General features: G+C 46.7%; 1 long non-coding RNA gene across 1 annotated transcript; it reads right to left on the reverse strand.

The window, feature by feature from the left end:
* Positions 256-1,969, reverse strand: LOC109726805. The gene is made up of 3 exons (XR_002220617.1): positions 1,930-1,969; positions 1,736-1,812; positions 256-296 (listed from the first exon to the last, which is right to left on the reverse strand). It is a non-coding gene; the product is annotated as an uncharacterized LOC109726805 (long non-coding RNA).

Consider the following 12,073-nt stretch of genomic DNA (forward strand, 5'->3'; position numbering starts at 1 on the left):
ATAATAAAAGACATCTAGAAGTATCAGAGCATAATAAATGTCTAAATGCTACCACAAGAGATAAGGATAAAACAGTAAATCCACTAAATAAAACATAGAGTAAGAACAATAGGAAATCCCAAATACAAGAGCTATAAGTAGGTACATAGGTGGTCTCTATACATGGATACAAAATCTCTCACTCTCTCTCAACTACAAAAAGAAAGAGTAAACCACCTAGGCAAAGTACCGCTCCTCGCTAGCTAGCTAAGCGATCCCCTTGCCGCGATCCCGTGCCTCCGCCGGTGCCGAAGGCTCTGAAAAGTAAACCATAAAACAGGGGCGTGAGAACTATTAAAAATAGTTCCCAGTGGGCAATTACTGACTTCAGTGAATGCACCACAAGGCCCAAAGCTACAAAAGATGTCAGTGACTATAAAAGTAGAAAAGCGAAAGGTAAGTAAAAATGTAACTTACTACAACATGATATCTCTACTTAGCATAATTAGCATAAGTATGAAGCAACTATGCATGAAGTAAAAGTCTCCAACTATCATAATGTTCACAATGCGAAATAGTAAAGTTCCGTTGTTTACTATTCTAGTCAATGTCCAAATAATACTCTAAGTCATCATCTATCCACATGTCGTAACGGATATATAAAGTCCAATCTGAAGAGACCCACCCGAAGGCTGTCTATGGCCCTGAGACCCACCCGTAGGCTGTCTGGCCGGTGCCGAGCCTAATGGCCCCGTGGTAGTCATCATCCCCACCCTAGGAATGAGCCTGGCCCACGGCAATCCACTTCGGCGCCCAATCCCGCACGGCGAATATGTATCGCGATGGCCATCTCCGGAGTGCCGGCTTGTAGGGAGCGACCCTCACAAGCATGTGCGAATGAGCACAATGGCAAGTAGTCAAACGATCAGTCGCAAGTATCAAGTCCTCATGTCCAATAACATGGTATATATAGTAAATGTCCTCGTGGCCAAGTCACTATTTCATCATATCTCAAATATGGAATATAGTTGATGTCAATGTGGCCTATTCTCAAGTCTCTATGTTGCAGTTTAATAATTCTCTAGTCCAAGTGCCTCTTTATGACACTATGGCTCATTTTGTCCCAACATGGATACTAAGTTCAAGAACTTACAATTCTAGTCAAACCGAAGCATGAAACTTGATTTCCTATCATCTCATAGAATATTTGTCGCATGCATATTAACAAAGCACATTGTCTCTCTCTCTCTACTATATAGAGTAAATTTTCTTGATGCACAACAAATGAGTTCTAAGCATTCAAAACTCTCATAAATGCTACTAAACATGAATTTAAGGAGCATGAAAGCATTTAACCACTTAGGAGGAATTTCCTCCAATTTTCAAGGAAGCCAAACCCACCGATGGCAACGAAACTCCTCGTGCGCTCCAACGAGGGTGTCCTCTAGTCTCCTAGTATCCTAGAGGTACAAGAACATGTGTCATACGGGCCAAACAAACAAAACCTAGCTCAAACATTAAGCTAATCAATCATAGGTGAGGAAAACTCACCTCTAGTGCAAAAATCTCCTCTAAAGCTCCAAAATGAAGCTAGGGCTCATCCAATCCAACCTAATGGAAGCCTCTAATCCAAACAATCTAGCTTCAAAAGCCCTAGATCCAAAATGCCCAATATAAACCCTAATATTCCAATTCTAGGGTTTAATCTCACAAAAACCTCAAATCAAGGATCAAAGGGAGAAATCAAGTCTCTAACCTCTCAAGAAGCTCCAAACTTAGCTCCAATCCAAGTGGGGTGGGAGATCTCCTCAGCCACAAGCTCCTCTCCAAGCTCTAAGCCATCAACAATGGTGGAGAAGCCACCAAGATGCAAAAAGAGAAGAGAAAACCCAAATAAAAACCAAGCAAAGGGGTAAAAATGCAAAGAAAGGGAGAGAGAGCTCCTCTCACCTTCTCCTCCTCAGGTCCCAGCACAAAAGAAGCCCTAAGGGGCGTGGGTGCTGTTATAGATAGGCTACAATCGCGAAAAACCCCCTGCAGTTCAAACTGCACGAAATCTGCCTCCTTGTACCGGTACACGGGCTCTTGTACCGGTACAAGGCCGACGAAATTGCAAACCCGAGGCTCGGGTCGCGCGGTCTGCGGCTCTGTACCGGTACAAGCCCGATGGCTGTACCGGTACAACCATCAACCCTTGTACCGGTACAAGGCCAGTCTTGTTCCGGTACAAGCCCTGCTGCGGGCTACCCGAGAGCTGTCCAAAAATTCCAATTTTGGAATTTTGGTGCCAAGTCCCACTCCAACATCCTCGGGATGCGTGCCAGGGGTCGGGACACTATCAACGACCCTCCAAAAACTGTGGAAAGGCTCCACACACAGATCAAACACTCGAATCTTGCGATTTGCTGAGATCCAGTGCATTACAACTATTCTAGTCAATGTCCACTTGTCACTTTAACTGTTTAAAGTTCAACTCTGATAAGACCCACCCGAAGGCTGTCTGGCTTAAGACCCACCCAAAGGCTGTCTGGCTTTACCGTGCCTAATGGCCCCGTGGTAGTCAACATCCCCACCCTAGGAATGAGCCTTTCCCACGGCAATCCACTTCGACGCCCAATCCCACACGGCGAATATGTATCGCGATGGCTAACTCCGGAGCGCCGGCTTGTAGGGAGCGACCTTCGCAAGCATGTGTGAATGAGCACAATGGCAAGCATGCGTATAAGTCTGTCTCAAGTCTCAAGTCCTCATGTCTATGAACATGGAATATATCAAATATCACAAAGGCCTATCACTATGTCATCATGTCTCTAACATGGAATATAGTCGATGTCCAATGGCCTATCACTATGTCTCTATGTTGCATTTTTATAGTTCACTAGTTTCAAGTGCCCCTTTATGACACTTTTGTTCAACGAGTCCAAGCATGATAATTAGGTTCTCGAATGCATAATATGAGTCATTTTAAACATAGAAGACAAGTTTTTCACTCGGTAATGCGATTACTTTTCTCATACATGCAGCATATCCATAAAGCTCTACTATATAGAGTGAAATTTTCATCATTCATAATGCATGCATTTTAAGTGATCTAAAATTTACATAATTCATATTTAGCATGGATTTGCATTCAAAAATACTTTACGACAAGTATAGGAAACATAGGGGCCATTTTGCCCCATGTTCATGAAGCCAAACCCACCGTTGATACCGAAACCCTTCGTAAGCTCCGACGAAGGTGTCGACTAGTCTCCTAGCACCCTAAAGATGTAGGAACAAGGGTCAAGCAAATCTTACGGTCAACCCTAAGCTCAATCAATAAGCAACATAAGCTAAGGTGAAGAAAAACTCACCTAGATGAAGAAATCCTCTCTCAAACTCCAAATAGGAGTTAGAGTTCTTCAAATCCAACCTAAATAAAGGTTCTAAACCCATCAATTAGGTTTCAAAACCCTCAAATCAAAAATTCCCAAAATAAACCCTAAGTCCCAAAATCTAGGGTTTCATAAGGTAAAATCTAGAAAAACTTGTATTAAATAAAAAATACAAGCTACCAACTCAAGAGAAGCTCCAATCCAAGCTCTAAACCAAGTAGGGTTGGAGTTTGATCCTCCACAAGGCTCCAACCGCAAGCTCCAAGCCACCAAGGGTGAGGGATGAGGGGAAGAAGATGATCCAAAGCCTCAAAATCTAGCTCTCCTCCAACTCTTCGTCTTCTCCTCCTTCTTCTTCTCTCTCTAAAAGTGTAGGGAGAGTGTGAGGGAAAGAAAATGAGGATGAGAGGGAGGGGAGAGGCTCTATAAGCCTTCAAATGTAACAAAATCCACTTAGGTCCCTTAAAAATCCACTCTGTGCACTGCCCGGTCTGGGCAGTTTTCGCGCTGAGGGACCGGTCTCCCCGACACCTGGGACCGGTCTCTCAGTTCGTCCCGCAAAACCAACGTTCGGGAACCGGTCTCTCCCCGCCAGGGACCGATCTCTCAGACCATTCTCGCAAAATACGCGTTCGGAAACCGATCTCTTCCAGCCAGGGACTGGTTGCCTCAAGCCCTGCCGCAGCATTGTTCTGAGGGGACCGGTCTCTCCTATCAAGGACCGGTCCCCGAGAGTGAAAACTCTCAGGACAAAGTCAAAACTCTAGAGATCGAACTTTTATGCCGGAATACCATCTACGGCCTTCCACCAAGTATGAAAAAGTTCAGAGTACATATCAAATATTCGAACATCGCAATTTGCAAAGGTCCAGTGTGCTACACCGACTTACCCACTAGGTCTATTTCAGACATAAGCATTTCAACGGAAAGAAAATAGTAGCCAAACTAATGCTAATACTATGCCTGCAAGAAAGATGTCAGCGGATATAGATATGAAAGCAATAAATATGCATGCATGCTTGTTCGATACTTTTTTTTGGCTTTTTACCCAATCTTATTGGTTAACTTTGTTAACCCCAATGACTCACAACCCAAAATCCCTTTTGATCGAGGAGGCTTCAAGCACTTCCACTCAAGAGACCGTCCTTCGGGGCCACTATCCCCGTGGTGACCTACTCCGGAGCGCACCGCTTGAGGAGGAGCTACCGCCCTCAAGCCAAGACTTATCGTGAGTATTGATCCAATTTCCAACTCGGGAACTTATAGCCACTAGTCACAATGCCACTATCATAAAAGGTTTTCTACGTATTTGTTCATGCCACTCTTGGTTAAACTATGTTTAACAATCACTATCTCAAAGCCAATTTTGTCTCTATAGTCAATGTCACCTTTGTTTACTAAGATCAATGTCCAAGTCTCCTATTCATACATCTCTAGGGTTCTAGCATACATGTCCATTACGGTTCTATCATTCTTTATGTCCAACTACATTATAAGCATATAAATAAAGTTACACCAAAGTTCACATGTAAGGAACCCTAATATGTATGAACGACTACATACAGTATGCTCAAATAAAAGTGACATAGACATAAAAGGGAATCCAACGATCCCGGAATGCACCCCCACCTCGCATGGTCGTGTAGGTGTAGAATATGACGACTCCCGAACTTTACGAAAATCGATTCCGCGTCCTATAACCAAAATAGTGCCATATTAGGCCCTTTGTACATGAACCATACTTAAACATTTTCGTAACGTCGAACGGAGTTGTCCAACGCGTCGAGGACACCCCCAATTAGGTTTCTACGAGGTCAATTCGCCCTCGAAAAATCCTAGGGCAAAAGCCCCAAATTTGAGCCCTAACAATGCCCTATAGCAATAGCTCCTAGATTGATCTCTTCCCTAAGCAAAAGATAGCTTAGAATCATCTAAGAAGCATTCTAATAAAGTTTCCAAGCCTCTTGGACCAACCTTAGGGCATCTACTTTGAGCCCTAGTGATCCACCATGAGAGCTCTACAAGAAAACCATGGATTTCATGGTTTCTTAGCTCAACAAGGGTTCTAAAGCTAGAAATAAACTCAAAACCCTACAAGTTTGGGTTAAAATCCAAACCCTAGACTCTTATGAACCAAAACCTCACCTTTGCCCAAGTTCCACCAAGCTCCTTCTTGTAGGTGAGCTCCTTGGACCACCAAAACCCTAAACTCCCTCTTCTCCAAGTTCTTCTTCTTCTTCTTCTCCTTCAAGCCCTAGGTGAGTTCTAGAGAGAGAGAGAAGAGGAAATGAGAGGAAGGTGAAAAATGGCTGAGGAAAGGGAGAAGGGTTGAGTATATAAGGTGTTGTAACAATTACAACAAGGTCCTCCCACTATTTCCCTTGTGCACTGCCCAGACTGGGCATTTTTCGCAGTGAGGGACCGGTCTCCCCAACTAGGGACCGGTCCACGAAAGCTTCTCCCGCGGTCTGCGCAGGCTGCGCGCGATGCAACCGGTCTCCCTCAATGGAACCGGTCTCTGGGGACCGGTCTCTCCTCGCAGAGACCGGTTCCCGAGAGCTGGTTTTCCAGGACTTAGCCGATGTTTTGGCCATCTCGCTGCCTACACGTTCGGGGACCGGTCTCTCCCACCAGGGACCGGTCCCCGAGAGCACAAAACCTGCAGTTTTGCATATTTTAATTTTCAAAGCTCTCAAAGATTTTCAGTAATGCATTTTTGCATTATTTGACGCCTTCGGCCTTTCCGAAGTGTACTAACCTCGCACTTTGGTCAATTTGACCAAGGTTCGAATTTGATTACCGAAGTTTTAGTATGTTACATTCTCCACCCCTTAAATTTAGTTTCGTCCGCGAAACTAATTATTTAGAGATTGAGGTGCATACCTCAATCCAGTTCCTCGAAGAGATGGGGATAACGCTCCTTCATCGCGTCCTCAAGCTCCCACGTTTCTTCCCGATCGCCGTGTTCGCTCCAATGAATTTTAACATACGGGATATCGCGGTTCCGTAGTTTTCTCATTTCCCGATCCACGATGTAAGCCAAGAACTCCTCGTAAGTCATATCCTCTTGAAGCTCTATCGGTATATACGAGAGAATATGCTCCGGATCATGGACATACTTGCGGAGATTGGATACATGAAACACGTCGTGCACCCCCACAAGCCTTGGTGGTAATGCTAACTTGTATGCCACCGCGCCGACTCGTTCCAAAATCTCGAAGGGTCCGATATAGCGGAGACTTAGCTTCCCGCGAACACCGAACCGGTTAACTCCTCACATCGGTGATACTTTTAAGAATACACGGTCGCCAACCGCGAACTTAATATCCCTCCGCCACTTGTCGGCATAACTTTTGTGCCTTGATTGCGCCGTCGCTAATCTTTGTCGGGCAAGGCGAATTTTTTCCTCTGCCTCCCACACCACATCCGGGCCAAGAACAACTTTCTCGCCCACCTCGCTCCAATGTATAGGCGAGCGACACTTCCTTCCATAAAGTGCCTCGAATGGCGCCACCGCAATACTTTCTTGATAGCTATTGTTGTATGCGAATTCCGCCATCGGCAAATGATTGTGCCATCCGCCCTTATAATCGAGTACACACGCTCGAAGCATGTCCTCAAGTATTTGAATAGTTCTCTCCGATTGACCATCACTTTGAGGATGAAATGCTGTACTAAAGTCGAGCCGTGTGCCCATTGCATCCTGCAAGCTCTTTCAAAAATGAGATGTGAACCTAGGGTCCCGATCCGATACAATGGATACCGGAACCCCGTGAACTCTCACCACCTCGTCGAGATAGACTTGTGCTAGCTTGTCTCCCGACCAAGTAGTGTGGATCGGCAAAAAGTGTGCCGATTTTGTCAACCGGTCCACAACTACCCAAATCGCATTATGTCCACCTTGTGATCTAGGCAAACCCGTCACGAAATCCATTGCGATATTTTTCATTTCCACACGGGTATAGGTAGCCTTTGCAATTTTCCCGCCGAAAATCAATGTTCCGCCTTGACTTGTTGGCACGTGAGACACTGCACCACGAACTCTCCTATATCTTTCTTCATGCTCGGCCACCAATAATATAATTTCAGATCTCGATACTATAGGAGGATTGATGCGCTTCTTGGATAATGCCCTCCGAAGGTCATCATTCTTGGGTACGCACCAATTTTCCCGATATCGAAGTGCACTATCGGTTCCAATGCCAAAATCGTTGGCACTACTGCTTTCTACCTTGCTCCGCATCTTTTGGAGAAATTCATCGGAAGCTTGCAATCCTTTTATCTTCTCCAACAAGGTTGGTTGCACGATCAGTGTGGCAAGTGTTGCCGGCACTCCCGGCGCCACAACTTCTAGACCAAACCGCTGCATCACTTTTTGCAGAGCCGGTTGAGGTGTAACTTCCGTCGCCAAATTTTTCGCCGATTTTCTACTTAGAGCATCGGCCACGATGTTTGCTTTTCCGGGGTGGTAGAGAATCGTGAAATCATAATCTTTGAGCAACTCTAACCACCGCGTCTGTCGCAGATTTAACTCCTTCTGGGTGAACAAGTATTTGAGACTCTTATGGTCAGTATAGATCTCACAACATTCACCATACAAGTAATGCCTCCATAGTTTTAGCGCGAAGATAACCGCCGCTAATTCGAGATCATGCATCGGGTAGTTCTTCTCATAGCTCTTCAATTGGCGCGAAGCATAAGTTATGACTCAGCCGTTTTGCATTAAGACACACCCGAGACCAATGTATGAAGCATCACTGTATATGACATAACTCTCTCCCGGTGTCGGCAAGGCAAGCACCGGAGTAGATGTCAATCTATTCTTTAGCTCCTCAAAGCTCCGCTCACACTCGGGGCTCCAAACATTCTTCACCCCTTTGAGCGTAAGGCGTGTTAGTGGAGTTATAATCTTAGCAAACCCCTTCACGAACCGCCGGTAGTAGCCCGCAAGTCCAAGGAAGCTACGAATTTCCGCCACACTTGTCGGGCGAGGCCAATCTTTAATCGCCTCAACTTTCTTTGGGTCTGCCGAGATGCCATCCCTGGATATAACGTGACCCAAGAAAGTAACCTCCGAAAGCCAAAACTCAAATTTCTTCAGTTTTGAATAACGCTTTTCCTTCCAGAGTATCTCCAACACGAGCCTTAAATGCTCTTCGTGTTCTTCTTCGGTCCGAGAATATACCAATACGTCGTCAATGAATACCACGACGCACCGGTCTAATAGCGGATGGAAGACTCTATTCATTAGGTCCATAAATGCTGCCGGAGCATTAGTGAGCCCGAATGGCATGACTGTAAACTCATAATGGCCATACCGCGTACGGTACGCCGTTTTATGCACGTCTTTAGGCCGTATCTTCAACTGATGATACCCCGACTGCAGATCAATCTTAGAATATACCCTTGACCCCTGCAACTGATCGAACAGATCATCAATCCTCGGCAACGGGTACCTGTTCTTGATAGTCACCTTGTTCAACTCGCGATAATCAACGCAGAGTCGAAGTGTGCCGTCCTTCTTCTTTACAAATAACACCGGAGCTCTCCACGGAGACACGCTCGGCCGCACGAAGCCTTTATCGAGCAAGTCTTGCAACTGAGCTTTTAGCTCATTTAGCTCTACCGGTGCCATTCTATACGGAGCCTTCGAAACTGGCGCCGCCCCGGGAATCAAGTCAATAACAAACTCGACTTTCCGGTCCGGTGGCAATCCCGGTAACTCCGCCGGAAATACATCCGGGTACTCGCATACCACCCGAATCTTTTCCAACTCCGGGTACTCTTTTTGAAGGTCCACAATGGTCGCCAAATAAGCCTTGCAACCACCCTTTATCATCTTTCTAGCCCTCACCGACGATATAGTCGCCGTGAAGCGTGCTCCATTGCATGCCTTATAAACCATCTCCTCTTGGTTAGGCTCACGAAAAGTGATCACCTTCCTTTCGCAATCGATGACCGTGTAATACTTGGAAAGCCAATTGGTACCCAAGATTGCGTCAAAGCCCCACAGATGCTTTAACACTAATAGGTCGATCGGCATGATCCAATCGCCTATCTGCACTGGGCAGTCCAAACACTCGCCATGCACATGAAACGTAAGTCTAGGTGCTGTCACCGTCCAATACTCCTCATTATGCGTGACCTCTATGTCATGAGCAAGTGCAAATGATGCTGTTATGAATGATTAAGATGCACCTGTGTCAAATATGGCTCTAGCTCTAGTGCCTCTGACAAGGATAATACCTGCCACGACATCGTCGGGAACGGTAATCGGCGGCTTCTCCACCTGAGTGGCAAATACCCGCCCACTAGGTGCTCGAGAAGCCTCCGGCTGACGAAGCCGACGATCGTCCAGCAGACGTAGCGGGTGGCAGTCCCGCCAGCTGTCGCTAAGTATACTGAACTGAAGCTGATGACGGAGCTGGGGATGTGCCGCCCGGGCACTCTCGTCCTATGTGTCCCAGTTGGCGGCATCGGAAACACCGCCCCTCCCGCTGAGGGCAAGTAGTAACTCGGTGGTCTCCGCCACATATCACACACAGGTAGGTAGTCTGGCTCTGAGTCTGACTCCTGCCTCCCCACCACTGCCATCGTTGTTGCCGCGGGGGTCGCTTAGAACTCGATTGCCCCGCAGATCCACCAGCTGCCCGCTTCTTGGACTTGTCCTTTTCCTTATCTTTCTCAAATGCCTCGCACTCATCTCGCGCAATGGCATTGCCGCGCTCCACCCAAAGCGCGCGATCTAACACTTCCTCGTAGGTCTTTAAGCGGAATGCGTGAATAACCTTGAATATTTCGGGTCGCAACCCGCGCTCGAAAACCTCCGCTCGGTCCCTATCACCATGAACAAAGCTCGGCACGCAATTGACGAGGTGCGTGAACTCCCGTTCATACTCCCGCACCCTGCGACTTCCTTGCCTTAGCTTCCGAAAATCCTCCTTGATTTTTCTTTTGTCGCTCTCAAGAAAATACTCCATAAGTAGCATCTCCCGAAACGCCTCCCAAGTAATAGCAGCGTGCTCCAACGAATGATTTTTCTTTGCCTCAGTCCACCACAACCGAGCTGACCCGTCGTGAGCCGCAAGGTGAACTTTATCCTTCTCGAGGGTGTAGATATCCTCGAACAACGCCTCCATCGCGGCTAGCCAACTCTCCATCACCCACGGATCCTTCACATCACCGTTGAAGGTCGAAGGGTTGAACCGCTTGAATGCCGTCAGCGCCGCCAACGTGCGCTCCTACTCGGCCTCAAGTACATCGGGAATAGGAGCCGATGAACCCGATGCCGTCAGAGGAATAGCCGTCACTGGTGCCGCCGCCACCGCAGGAGGTGGTGCTATAGGAGCAGCAGGTGCGGGCGGATCCCTCGGCACAGATGCCGCCGCCGCCGCCTGTTGCGCCATCATCTCGTGGAGCTGTCCAATCTGCTCCCCTTGTAGCCGCATAGCCCCGGCCAAAGCCGCTACTTGGGCTCGCAACTCGCGCACTTCATCCGATCCCGATTGTTCAGGCACTTCATCGAGCAGTGCCGAAGTGGCTCTACGTGTGTAGCGTCTCGGGGACATTGATCCTGAAACGCATCACACGCATTAGTACTCGACACACGTGACTCTTACACGTTCCAAGTAACTACCCAATTAAGCGAAAGCAACCAAGCATAATTATTTCCAACTCTCGGTGTTATGTGGTCGGCCGCCCGACAAAGTCCCTTAAGAAGGCAACAATTAAGCCTTCTAATCCATCTCTACTTCCTTCTAGAGAAGTGTTATCGCTAACCCAATCATTCGCTTTCGCATAAGCCAAATCCACGTTGAAACGTTTCCTAAGCTCCTAAGGTCTCCAATTCCTAGGATTCTTAGGTCATTCCTAGACTTTTGCTTTCAACTTCTCTCTGATACCATTATATCTGTCACGCCCCAATCCCCGCCAATTTGGTCAGATTCGGGTCACGTCAACAGACGCCGAACGGACAGCATTTCCCCTATCCGCCCAAGGCTCCAATAACATGTATAATTAAACAATGAACAAAGAGATATGCAATTATACAAGGCTTGCACGAGGGCAAGCAACACGGAAGCGGAAGCTCTAAGCTAGTATATACAAACATACATAATACGTGATTACTTTTGAACCAAATAAAAGTAAACTACCACTATTACATTCTTTTCTATTCAACATAATTCTTTACATTTAGCCATTCACCCAATTACATATTTGTTTTCAACTATACAACTTTCTAAATCAACAAAGGAAGTTGATACATGTAAACCAAAAGAAAAATGACTACAAAATGTGAAATGGTCCCGGTGGCCGCTATCTACGGTGCTAAACCCTTGCCTCGGTCATCCACTGCCCCGCTCGTGCTAGGACCTATAGGGTTAGTGGTGTGAGAACTACAACGAAGTTCCCAGTGGGTTCGGCAACCGACCTCGCCGACTTACCCACTAGGTCTATTTCAAGCATAAGCATTTCAACGGAAAGAAAATAGTAGCCAAACTAATGCTAATACTATGCCTGCGAGAAAGATATCAGCGGATATAGATATGAAGCAATAAATATGCATGCATGCTTGTTCGATACTTTCCTTTGGCTTTTTACCCAATCTTACCGGTTAACTTTGTTAACCCCAATGACTCACAACCCAAAATCCCTTTTGATCGAGGAGGCTTCGAGCACTTTCACTCGAGGGACCGTCCTTCGGGGCCATTATCCCCGTG

The sequence above is a fragment of the Ananas comosus genome, linkage group 21 (assembly GCF_001540865.1).
Source record: "Ananas comosus cultivar F153 linkage group 21, ASM154086v1, whole genome shotgun sequence".
NCBI lineage: Eukaryota > Viridiplantae > Streptophyta > Magnoliopsida > Poales > Bromeliaceae > Ananas > Ananas comosus.